Here is a 12537-nt window from a genome sequence, read left to right on the forward strand (position 1 = left end):
AGAGAAAGAGAGAGAGAGAGAGGGAGGGGAAAGAAGCGAGAGGGAAGAGAGAGCAGAGGAGCTTTGAGAGGGGATCTGCATTGTAAGTAACTCTGAGAGCAGCAAGAGGTGGCTCTTTCTTCAACCTGCCTTTTTTTTTCCAAGAAGCAAAAGAAGAAGAAGAAGGAAGATAACCGAGCAGAAGACTGCAGTTCTGAAAAGTCTGTGTATAAAAAAAACTGCAAGGGGACAAGGGAGGAGAGAAGCCAGGAGGAACACAAGGCAGCAATGGATAGCAGAGTAGCTCAGTCTGACCCTGGGATGGCCTGGATCCACACACTGCTGCTCGCTGCCATCCAGCACACACACTAGGCTGGTAGCGCCACTGAGGTACAGTACTAAACAAACAGGAACCATAACGCTCAAAAAACAAACGAAGCGATGAAATCTGCACACACATTCCAACTTTAACCCTACACCTGTATATAGGAGAATGTTGCTGCTGGGAGTGAAAGTTGAACTGTGCTGTTTGCCTGAGAGTGCAGCCTGTGCTTTGTGTAGTTGCACTTGCGGAAAGTGCAGCTTTTCAGGTGCATTGCATTTATCTGACAGCATATATGTTCTGACAACAAAAGTAGATACTGTTTCTACATGATTATCAAAATGATGTGGGTCATCAGTAATCAACAAAGTGAGGATTTTGAATGTAGGCACTGGTATTGCTGAATTAAAATGTGAAATGTGACAGTTTTAGTATTGTTTTAACTTTCTTGCAAGGCAAAGGCTGCTAAGAGCCACATATTCAGGTCAGGTAGATGCATATATCCTGCCAGTGACATTACTAGCTATTCTATGAGCTAACTACTCTTTATTTCCTTGGAAGATTTTTGCTTGCATCCATAGTGTTTCCAGCAGCTCTAGGAAGTGCAGAATGAGATGAGCCCTAAATGTGATGGTTACAGTGCAACAATGAGTCGTTGCAGAGCAGGGCAGGTAAGTGCTTGTCTGGAATATGCTGGATGAGGGGTTGTTAAAACTGTACATGGCTGAAGCTTGGCGCCCAGGCTCACTCCTTCTGCTCACTTCACCTTTGTGGAATATTTTAGCATAAAACTCAAACACCTTCTGTGCCAGTGGCTTCAGGAAAAAAAAAAGAGCCTCAAGTTGTTAGTTGCAACTGACTCTGTGCGCACGTCTGCTTCTAGACATGTGAATGCATGTATTGGTGATTATCCTCATGTACATATGAGTGTTTGTTCACTCATGTAGAGAATCCAGCTGGTCAAAGTGTTGATGCTGCTTCATGGGGGATAAAGAACAACACAGTGATGACATTCAGCAGACAGGTTATGATTTATAAGACTGTGGAAGCCGTTCTCTTCCATGGGGAGTGTGGCCTAAATCCAAAGCAGATTAACACCCTCCAGACTTATTCTCAGCATCTTTCAGACACTATCAGCACGAGGTTGAGCTGAGGTGATGGCTGCCTTTCTGTCTGTTGTCCTGATGACTCAGTGTATTGTCATGTGAGTTGACTGCTGCTGCTACTGTACGTGTATGGACGGTCTGGAGGTACATATTTTGTCTGGAGCACAATTAGATAGTTGTGGGCGTTTCTGAATCACCTCATTTACTGCAGTATGTCTGACTCGAATGCACCATCTGCACGTTGCATGGACCACCACAAAGTGTAAATCAGGACCTGTTTTACTGCATTTTATTACAGGCCTGAGATCCCCTGTGTGACGGCAGGCATCTGATAGCGCTTTCTGAAAAGTCTTAACATTGGAGATTTGGGATTTCTTTTAACTCTGACAGAATTTCTAGCTTGTAATAGCACAAAAGGAGATTTGATGTCACTCTACATGCCTGCTCATATCACCCTCAGATTTATAACTCAGCTCACCACAGTAGCGCTCCTTCTTCCCACTTCCTCCTGCCCCCACAACTGTGTGTCTGGAGAGCACCTGCCTCATCACCTGCCACTCAGACAGTGGCTGTCTGAGCATGTGTGTGTGTGTGTGTGTGTGTGTGTGTGTGTGTGTGTGTCTATATGGTGCATAAAAAAGAGATCCGGGAGGCCACACCTCACCCTCATCCCATCTCTTACTCCCTCACCTTCCCCAGCTGGCAAATGCTCTCTCTGTGCCTTATGGGTTTTATATTCACACGCACAAAACATGTTCTGCTGTCTGTTGTGCTTTGTGCTGACCTGTTTTTGTCAAATCTAGGCTAAAATCACGAGGCATCATCAGCTGAAAGCAACCTGCCATTTAAGCATGACCAGCACTGATATTTTAAACAGACTTGGTCACTTTGCTGCCCTTTTGGCTTTCTGGCTTGTGGCCCAAATAGCAGCAGCTTTAACAGCCCATAATAGCAGCCTTTGCTCCTGCACGTGTATCGTTGAGTTTCTTTGTTTGTCTCCTGCCTCAGCTAAGCGGTCGATTTCAGAGGAATGAGCATGCCGAGTCATCCAGGGAATGTGGAAAAGTGTCTGTGTGTGTCAGGGGGTCTCATCTGGGGGTAGGACGCTTCTCAAGCTGGACATGAACTTGTCTTGAAACCTGGACTATAAAACAGACCACCTACAGAGTTAAAAGCTTGTGCATTGAGATAATAATAATACAGTAAAGCCGTGGCTTTGAGACGACTTTCTGAGACGACTTTGACCCCTTGAAAGCCTAAAGTTTTGCTGTTTAGGCAGCAGTGCACCGGCTCTGTCATCTATTAGTTAAACTGCATGTCAAAGAATATTTGGCTCATACATGAAGGTTAAAACAGGCTGAATTTTGAAATTTGAGCCCAGAGGCGATGTGTGCCGAGCGTTGCACTGACTGTGTTCCTGCACACCTGTCTAGCACTGTAGCCCTCAGGTTATTTCCCATTATGACTCGGCCAATACATTGCAGTGTGTGTTTCACATTATACTCACTACATGTCTGGCTTTGGAGGCAACGTTTCTTAACCAAAATTTGATTTGCACGTCTCCTTGATTTTCTAAAAAATAAAAATAAAACAGGTGTTGCTCTAGCGTTCAACAGCAGCAAAAATGTTTTTCCCCGCCTTCAATTCTAAGAGCTGTCTTTTAAAATCACCACTCTAATCGTGATTATGCTGCCAGATGTTCAGAGTTTGCTTTTAAAAAGTTTATAGCTCCAGCTCTTGAGGAAAAGGAATTGTCTCTGGACGGTCAACCTGCTAGGTGTGTTCCACTTCACCTGATCATGTTTCAAAACAACAAACGGCTTGTCCATACCTGTCCGGATAATAAAAGCAAGTAGTCAGGTGGAGGTGCTCAAATGGGAAGAAGTGGAGCAGAGAGCTAGAAAACAGCAAGGAGGAGAGCTTGTGAACACAAGAGCAGATGAATGCAAGAGATGCATCAGCAATTTGACGTAAAGTAGGTCAGCCTCTTGAGAGCTCAGTGGCAAAGGATCAGATTGGAATCAAAGCATTCTGACTGACAGTTTGAGTGCAACAAACCCAGGCTTCTTCTTTGTAACAAATTTAGACCAGAAGAATAAAAAACACAACCAATAACAAAACCACAGATGCATGAATGGCACACCTTCTTTTTTGTTGTGCATTCACCAGAAAGCTTCATGTGGTGAAGAAAATAAAACACCAGCAATGACTACAACAACTGAAGGATGTAGTTGATGATGTTCTATATCTTCTTATTGTCAACAAACCCCATATAAAGATGAACCCTCTCAATACCAAGCAGTTTCTGGCCACATTTTTTTTTATCACTGTGGGCTCATTTTTCACTGCAATATAAAGTCACCATACTAAAGACACCACTATGAAAACAGTGCAACCATGGCTAGAAGTAGAGAGAACTCAGAAATATATTTTCTACAGTAAAACTCAGTTATAATGTCATTAATCATAAAAAAAAGAAAAATTCTCAGTTCTCTTTTTTCTTTTTCTTTTTTCTTTTGCAAAAGTCCAAAACTGGAGTCGACATGCCCAACATTTCTGGTTGGTAGTAATTTACTTGCCTCTCTGCTCTGTGGACACACAGCCTGCAGTTCAGCCGAAAAGCAGAATTTTTGACACAACTGTTGCTGGCAGCTGAGTCGGTATTTTCTTCTTACTGGCAATGAGGAGCGCACAAATGTTGTTCTTGTTCCTGCAAATAGTTTATTTTGGCAAACATTCTCAATGAGGCATGTAAATATAGGAATTTTGATTGATCATAAGCTTAGATTTGGTGAATTTTCCTGATGGAGCAGCAGATCACAGACAATCCATTTTTGCACTCTCTGATGTACAACTTGAAAACCTGGTCACAAGTAACGGCCAAATAATTTACTAAAATACCTGGACACTGTTTTTTTTTTTTAGTTATTTTTTTTTATCAAACATGAATCAAAACAGCACAAGCAATGCATTTGTTTGGGGCTGTTTTCAGCTATGAAATACCACATATTTGAACTGAGTGAAACAACTGTGTGTATGTTTGAAGTAATGAGGCAATATAGCAGCTAGTACAACAGAGGGTGAATCACTGTTGTTTTTAGCAGTTTTTGCAAAATAACTAGGGCGCAGAGAAATATCAGGCTTTGCATACATGAATAATACTTGTTGTAACCAATTCATTTGATCTTTTCATGGGACTGATTTATCAGAAGAAAGACAGACTATTGTCTTTTGCACCGTTGGTCAGACAAAAGAGGAAATATGAAGACCCTCGGCTCTGGTGTATTGTGATCTCTATTTGTGTGATGTAAACTACATGTTACATACGTGTTAGAACTTTTCCTATGTAACCCAGCAAATCATTCTAAATCACTCCTCTTTTCCTTAGAATCTCATTGCACACTGATAACCATTGTCTGTCAGAAGGTACTGATTATGAGATTTTCTGGATTTACTACCTGTTGGATTCTTGGCCCTCCATCAACTTAGTAGCTTTTGTGACTTATGACAAAGCACCATAATTAGATCAGGTTATTTCCATAAGTTTTGTCAATAGCTCCTTTGTGTCTTTACTATCCTGGCTGTGCGTCTCCTGGGCATCAGCTTATCTGCCTGCAGTTCTTATGGTGGAGGAGTGAAGCGGGGGGGGGGGGGGGGGGGGGGGGGATGTTTAAGATCCAAAAGTCTTGACGTTTACGCGTGAGATGGTCGCCATTTTTTCAGGCTTTTAAACAAGAGATTTCTGTTTGTCTCTTTCTATTAGGGAATCCCACTGGGTGACACAAGGTTAAGGAAGGCCTCGCTACGTCTTGTCGCTTTCAATCAAAGGCTGCTATAACTTCTCGCGCACACTCACATTCAGGTGAACCATGCGGGGCATGGCTTTGTGCGATTGTAAGCCAAGTTGTCAAGCATGCATCTTTATAGTGTCCCGGAAGGTCGTGGGTATGTTGCCTGAGGCTTTAGAGGAGGATTAGGAGGACTCACACCATGTGTAAACATTTGGGTAACCCCCCTTCTACCCGCCTCCTCCATAGCCTCTGGGGTGCTCACCTGTCTCAGTGGGTGGAGGCTGGAGGAAGAATGAATACCAAGAAAATCTCCGACCTGAATTCACTCTCACACTACCGAGGCGTCTGCTCCTTCAAAAAAAAACCAAACGCACATTAACACATCACCCTGACATCTGGTGTGATTTCTCTGATTGGAATTCAAGTCTCGCTGAGGAGTTTGTTTTGATTGAGAGATTAAGATGAATCCCATTAAAATACCAAGACGACACTGCCTGGTTTTCCATGCAGGTGTTTCCAGTACATGTGAAATTGCACACAAAATAAAATCCAAGTTGAGTAAAGGGACATTAGCATGGCTGAGCCAAATTACTGGGCTTAATCAATCGTAAGACAGACTAGAAAGCAAGAATTGATAGAAAAATGATGTTATGAAATGGTGAATATAACCAGAGATGGAGAAACATGGGAGAGAACTTTCATAATATTCAAAGCCACACAATTTATCGCAAAACTTAGAATTGAATAGTAATACCTTAAAAAAGTCCAGTTTGAAATAAATATGAATAATAGATAAATGAACTGTTCTTGCTGGCAGGTAACCAGAGTCTCATCACTGACAGAAAAATGTCCCAAAATCTACACTGTAAAAAAAATGGTAAATTTCCAGTGAAAACTGTCAAACCACGACAGTAAAAAGCTTTAAACTCTAAAACAGTTCGATCCAGTTTATTTAACACTGAATGACCATAAATAAGTTAATCAGGAAAAAAAAGGTTTTTTTTTTTGTCTTGAAAAAATACATTTCCTACATCATCCAATACTGTCATTTTTGCATTAATTTCTCAAAAAGAATACAATTTTTACTGGTTGAATATGCGTACTTATAATGGAAACATGCTGTAATATTCATAACAAGTAACATTTTTGCATTTATTTCATGTAAAAACCAAATACAGTTTGTTACTGGTCAAACTGATGTACTCGTGTTAAAAACAGACATATGCTTTAACATTTATAACAGCTTTAACAGCAATTTTTGCATATATGTCAAAAATACATATATTAAATGTCAAATACACTAACTGTTGTGCTGATAATGGAAAAATATTGTAATATTTATAATAGGTCACACAAACTTTATTTTATAAATATTTTTATGTACATTTTCAAGTAAAACAAGCAATTTTTCAAGATTAAAACTTAAATTTTTACATTAAACTGATTTTTTTTTAACCATAAAATCGACAGTATCAATACATTTCTAATAAGTAAGGAAATTGTTTTATTGTAATTTTATGGTAGCGTTCTGGCAACCACAGCTGCTGAAATGTTATTTTACCGTATAAATGACATTTTTTACAGTGTAGTTTCACAAAACGGAGTTCAGGACTGTAGCTTTCCCAGAAGTGACGCTGAATGATGTCATGTCTTGTCTCAGCAGACAATGCTGGGCTCTTTAGTCTGCTGCTTGGCAATTAGTGGTCTGATGTGACCGAGTTAAACTGCGATCTCACACACACACATGAGCTGGTCACACCAAACTGTTAGGACACTCCGCTCTGTCTGAACAAACACACTGCACTTACGCTGATGGAGGGAAAGTGTGTGGGGGAGGGAGAAAATGCCAGGTTTTCTTTTCCCGTGCAAGAAAGTCTAATCACTGTGATTAGATGCAATTCAACGTGGTTCGATATTCAGATTTCCAGCAATATGCAGCGAACAAAGTCCATTAAATAATCAATGATTTTTGATGATTTCTGAGAATGTGTGAGAGGAACGTGTTTCTACTGGTTCCTGATTATCAGACTAAATTGCGACGGTGTTTTATATCTTAAGCCTGAAATCAGTTTTATGTTGGCTGTTTTCTGTTTTGGAAGAGAACTTATTTTTTGATAACATCAAAGCAGGCTGAACCAAGTTTTTGAAGGAAAAAAAATACACAGATTTCAAGAGTTATTTATTCACAGATGTATTTCTTTAACGACATATAGAGACTGATTTGTTACAATTTTGTGGCAAACTTTTTTGTCACCATTTTTCATGGGTGTCACTGGCTCTGGCCTAAGGAGATGAAATCCCTTCCTTCTAAATTCCCTCGACAAAGCAGTGATTGGCCCTGTTGTTTTTCCAACCAGTGCAGTAGCACCAGAACTACTTTTCCTTAGGTCCTCGTTTACTGTTTACACTTAAAAATTAGGCTTTTTAGACTTTAAAGCTGAAATATTTTGCGTCACCTAGTCAGAGGTTAAACATGACAAAGTCAATTTTCATGTTTGAGCAGATGATTCAAACGTGCAAATTATGTTTCATATCAAACTGAATAATGCTTCTTAACAAAGCTCAACTCTGAAACATACTACTGTAAGCAGCTTGTCACGGAGAAATTATTGTAGGACTATTTTTTCCAAGGACTTTTTTCGGGGCTGGATAAATATTCATTTGGTTCTCTTGTGTGTATTTACAGCTTTTAATGTGCCTGTCTTCATTGTTTGGATAAGTTCATAGTGAGAGTCTTTTTACACAAAAAAAACAACCTGATGACCTGAGCAGTGTGTTTGACTGTTGTCAATGAGCTTGTTAGAAACATAGTGGGAAGCCAAACCTTGTGTTTCATAGAACATTAGGGGGATTTTGAAGTAGATTCTGCAGTTCAAGTGATGACTGACAAATCTAGAGCAGCTGCCATGTTTTTTTTCTTTCTTTTTCTTTTCTTTTTTCTTTTTAGTTTAAAGGCCAAGTCATGCTTTCTCCGACAGAGTACACTGCCGTTCAAAAATTTTGGGTCACCCAGGTAATTTCATGTTTCCCATGAAAACTCACACTTTTATTCATGTGCTAACATAATTTCACAATGGTTTTCTAATCATCAGTTAGCCTTTCAACACCATTAGCTAACACAATGTAGCATTAGAACACAGGAGTGATGGTTGCTGGAAATGTTCCTCTGTACCTCTAGGTAGATATTAAATTAAAAATCAGCTGTTTCCAGCTAGAATAGTCATTTACGACATTAACAATGTCTAGACTGTATTTCCGATTCATTTAATGTAATCTTCATTTAAAAAAATGTGTTTCTTTGAAAAATAAGGACATTTCTAAATGACATCAAAGCTTTGAACGGTACTGTATGTGTGATGGAAATTTTGCCATTTTCCTTGAGGGTCTGCATGGATGCCTACATGCACTGCCAATGTGCTGATTGCACATATGCTGTATAATTCGTCATTTAAAGACTAGCAATTTAAGTAGTTGATTTTGTAGCTACACTCACTTGTACATGCTTTCCATCAACGTAACCCAAACACAGCTGGAAGTTCTAAATTCTCCCAAAATCCTGAGCTACGTTCACAAACTTTGCTTGACACACCTTGGAAATAATCCCTGACATGATGTTACAGCTCAGTCTGTAACCAGCTGCTATATACTGTAGAAAGTACAAAGTCACAAGCTTTGGGAGACATCCACAGGTGACCTGTGTAAATTTCTGTTGTTCAATATGAGGGGCAGTGTGACTGTGTAGATATACACTACCATTCAAATGTTTGGGGTCATCCAGACAATTTCATGTTTTCCACGAAAACTCACACTTTTATTGATGTGCTAACATAACTGCACAAGGGTTTTCTAATTATCAGTTAGCCTTCCAACACCATTAGCTAACACAATGTAGCATTAGAACACAGGAGTGATGGTTGCTGGAAATGTTCCTCTGTACCTCTATGGAGATATTCCATTAAAAATCAGCTGTTTCCAGCTAGAATAGTCATTTACCACATTAACAATGTCTAGACTGGATTTCTGATTCATTTAATGCTTTGTTCATTGAAAAAATGCTTTTCTTTCACAAATGAGGACATTTCTAAGTGACCCCAAACTTTTAAATGGTAACGTACATGTACTTGTAGAATGAAGAAAACCACGACTGTCTGCTTTCAAAGTTTGTCAGTCGTATCGAAACCATGAATTGGCTTAAAAAAATCAAAGATTAATGCCAATCTATTTATCCAGGAATGGTTCATTTTGATATTTAAATTATATGCTGATGTCCTGTCAATTTGAAGTTATGCTTGATCCTAGAAAACCAAGAAAATGACTTTTCACTTATGCGCACAAACATATCGAGATCATTTTCATCTATGAACAGTAAGTGTCTTGCTTCCTGCCCCTTTAAAGCACACCACCAAATATCAGGAGAGTAAACAGTTTAGAAATGTACATCTTCACCTTGACAAACCACAAACAGCTCCAGCACTGAATCCATTCGTTCCCCCCTCACCTGCCCCGGCGAACATCAAACTAACTTAAATTATGTGATTACACAACTCTGGCTCTTTCTAGGAGCTGAATCAGCAGTGGGTTTATGCTCACATTTATGTGATACACTCCATTAAAGGATTATTCTGAGACCATTGAAATGAATAATATTACAATTAAAAATGCTCCTTGAATGGCTGCTGGCATTAAAGGCATGCCAGACTGCCATTCATTAACTTCTATATGCAGACACGGTGTCTTAGAGCAGCCTAGTGAAATTACAGGGAGAAACACTGGCAGCAAAGTCCATCACAGTCACAAATAACACCTTGCTATGACAAGGGAAATTACACATCTTTGGAATTGAAATTTTAATTGGGTGATATAATTGTATCAGTGTGAGGAATGTGCAGTAAGTATAATCGGATGCTTTCATGTTGTGATAAATGTGGCGGTGAGGCTTTGTGTCAGTTTTTTGGGATCTTTGAGGTTTCCTTGATCAAATGAGAAGATGACTAATTATCTACAGAGTGTCCTGACTTATGATGACTTGGTGGTTTAGTGGAAGATTATGTGAACATTCATTCATTAGGATTGTGACATGATCATGGAAACTGAGATCTTTTTTTTTTTTTTGTCTAGACTGTACACTGTAAGCAGTTCACATTTGGTCTTACATGGCAGACTTTAGATAGAAGTAAGTAAAATGTAGATGATGCTGTACATACAGCAGGATTACAGTATAACCAGTCAGTAATCACATCCAGACACCAATAAGCTTGTGTCATTATGCAGCAGTGGTCTGGATGTGTTTATATGGCTCAGTGGCTGCGCTATATGAGTGGATCAGTATAAGCAGTTCCCACAGCCTCTCAGGTGTCCTGTGCTCAGGGCAGCCTGGCCCAGGCACCGGATAAAGGCCGCCTTTGTCTACAGCCGAGAACAGGTTACCGTTTGTGCCTGCACTACCCTGATAGGATTGACTAACCTGCCTACTATTACTGCAAGAACAGGTGTGGCTTTTCAGCAGCCTCATATTCACAGCACACTGCACATGTGCACTCAACAAAAAGGAAGCAGAACTATGATTTCAAGCCTGTGATTCAACATGCAAACAAGCAGCATAATATATAAAGTTCTACTTTCAGGTGAAGCATTAATGTTGTCTGCAAATCTCTGTAAGGGCACTATGTTCATGTAAATTACAGATGTATAATCTGATAATATAAACTAATATTTCACATTTAGATGTATCTCCTAACGATTTACAGTGTAGTTCACAAACAAACATGCATGAATTGGAGGATATAGTTACTGCAGAGTGTGTGGCTGTGAATAAATAAAAGCGATAAGAAGTTAACAATTAACATTCAACATTCTCTGTGCCCCAAACTGCCCAATATACAGTATACTAAGTCTATGTTTTGAGATTATACCTGCAGACAAAAGGCATGCAGTACAAGTATACTTTTGGTCGATAATGTGCCACAATGCTAAAAAGAAGTACTGCGACTTTTCATCATGAGCAATCACAAACTAATTCAAATAAAAATGAACAAAACAGAGCTGCCTTGAAAAAGCAGAGTGAGGATTAAATGCGAGGCAGTGGATTTACCCTCTGTACCTGCAAGGCTAATGACTGGACTAAATGCTTTATGACCAAGTACTTCAACTGGGAAAACAAGTACTAAAAAGCTATAGTTACTTGACCTGTAATAAAAATGTACTTATTAATTTTTTGTTGTTATTGCCAACAAAACAGAAGAATTTATGAGGTGCTGTTATCTGCAGCAGTCTGTTATAAAAGTAGCACGTGATAAGAGCCTGTGAGGATGTGACTAAGTAAACTGTAAAACAATGTACCTCTGCATCCTTCTGCGCATACAAGGCTGTGTGTGTTGTAGGTAAGCGCCGGCCCCATTCCTTTTACCAGGTGTTTAAGGCAGAAGTTGAGGATTACTTGCTCAGGAAGCAGGAGGGTAAGAAGAGACAGGGCTCTACTGGTGTGTGTTTAAAGAACCTGTCAGGAGAACTGACTTTATGACCCATTGCTGGGTTTTAACAGACGCTCGCTGTAAATGTTCAATCAGAAAAACGAGCGGACGGCAGGCTGACAGGAAAATAGATCATCAACCAGAGTGATAGATGAGTATATTTGTCAGAAGAAAGGCGAGAGTGCTGAGGATGTGCTCTCTTCCACTGTCTGCCTTTCTGTTGTGGTATTCTGTCTGGAACTGCTGTGTTTCTGTGTGTGTGCAGATGTTAAGTACAGGGGCTGAATGCTGCGAGTAGAGAAGTCTTTAATTAGAGCAGGAAGACACAGCTCAGGAGACACACTACACCAGACTTAACTCTGTGTGTGTGTGTGTGTGTGTGTGTCTGTGTCTATGTGTGAAGACTGGGTTTGACTGTTTAACAGCCTGCACATGTCAATAGTTTCCGGGTCCGTCTGCTCATATCTGTGTGCAAGTGTGTGTGTCTTCATCCTAAATGAGGCTGCATGAGTCCCAAAACTGTGAAGAGGCCATTTTAGAAAGTCATTCCTCTGCCACCTCCACCAACTTAACATCCACAGACTGTCTGAATAATTTAATAAACAGAATATAATATAACACACCATTGAGTTTGTGGAATCCTCTGGAAACACTAAGCTAAGCTGCTAACACTGAGTTGTATCCAGTGAACCATGTTTGATTCCAAGATAAAAATGTTTGTTGCTCTATTGGTTTAGTTGAACACACTGGATTGTTTCTTGTGGAAAACATGTTGCTTCTTTGTTTGTTAAGATTTTTACACAAAATTCACACATTATTTTAGACAATCCTAAAATTCAAACTCATTTTAGTCCATTTGGCAATTACCT

At 39.7% G+C, this 12537-nt stretch overlaps 1 protein-coding gene across 1 annotated transcript in view; it reads left to right on the forward strand.

The window, feature by feature from the left end:
* arhgef19 (Rho guanine nucleotide exchange factor (GEF) 19) overlaps window positions 1-12537 on the forward strand; it is a 27070-nt gene continuing 14533 nt past the window's right edge. The window contains exon 1 of the mRNA XM_023264549.3: window positions 1-369. The gene's annotated coding sequence lies outside the window, so the exon portion shown is untranslated. The remainder of the gene's footprint in view (window positions 370-12537) is intronic.

This window comes from Amphiprion ocellaris, chromosome 8 (assembly GCF_022539595.1).
Source record: "Amphiprion ocellaris isolate individual 3 ecotype Okinawa chromosome 8, ASM2253959v1, whole genome shotgun sequence".
Lineage (NCBI taxonomy): Eukaryota > Metazoa > Chordata > Actinopteri > Pomacentridae > Amphiprion > Amphiprion ocellaris.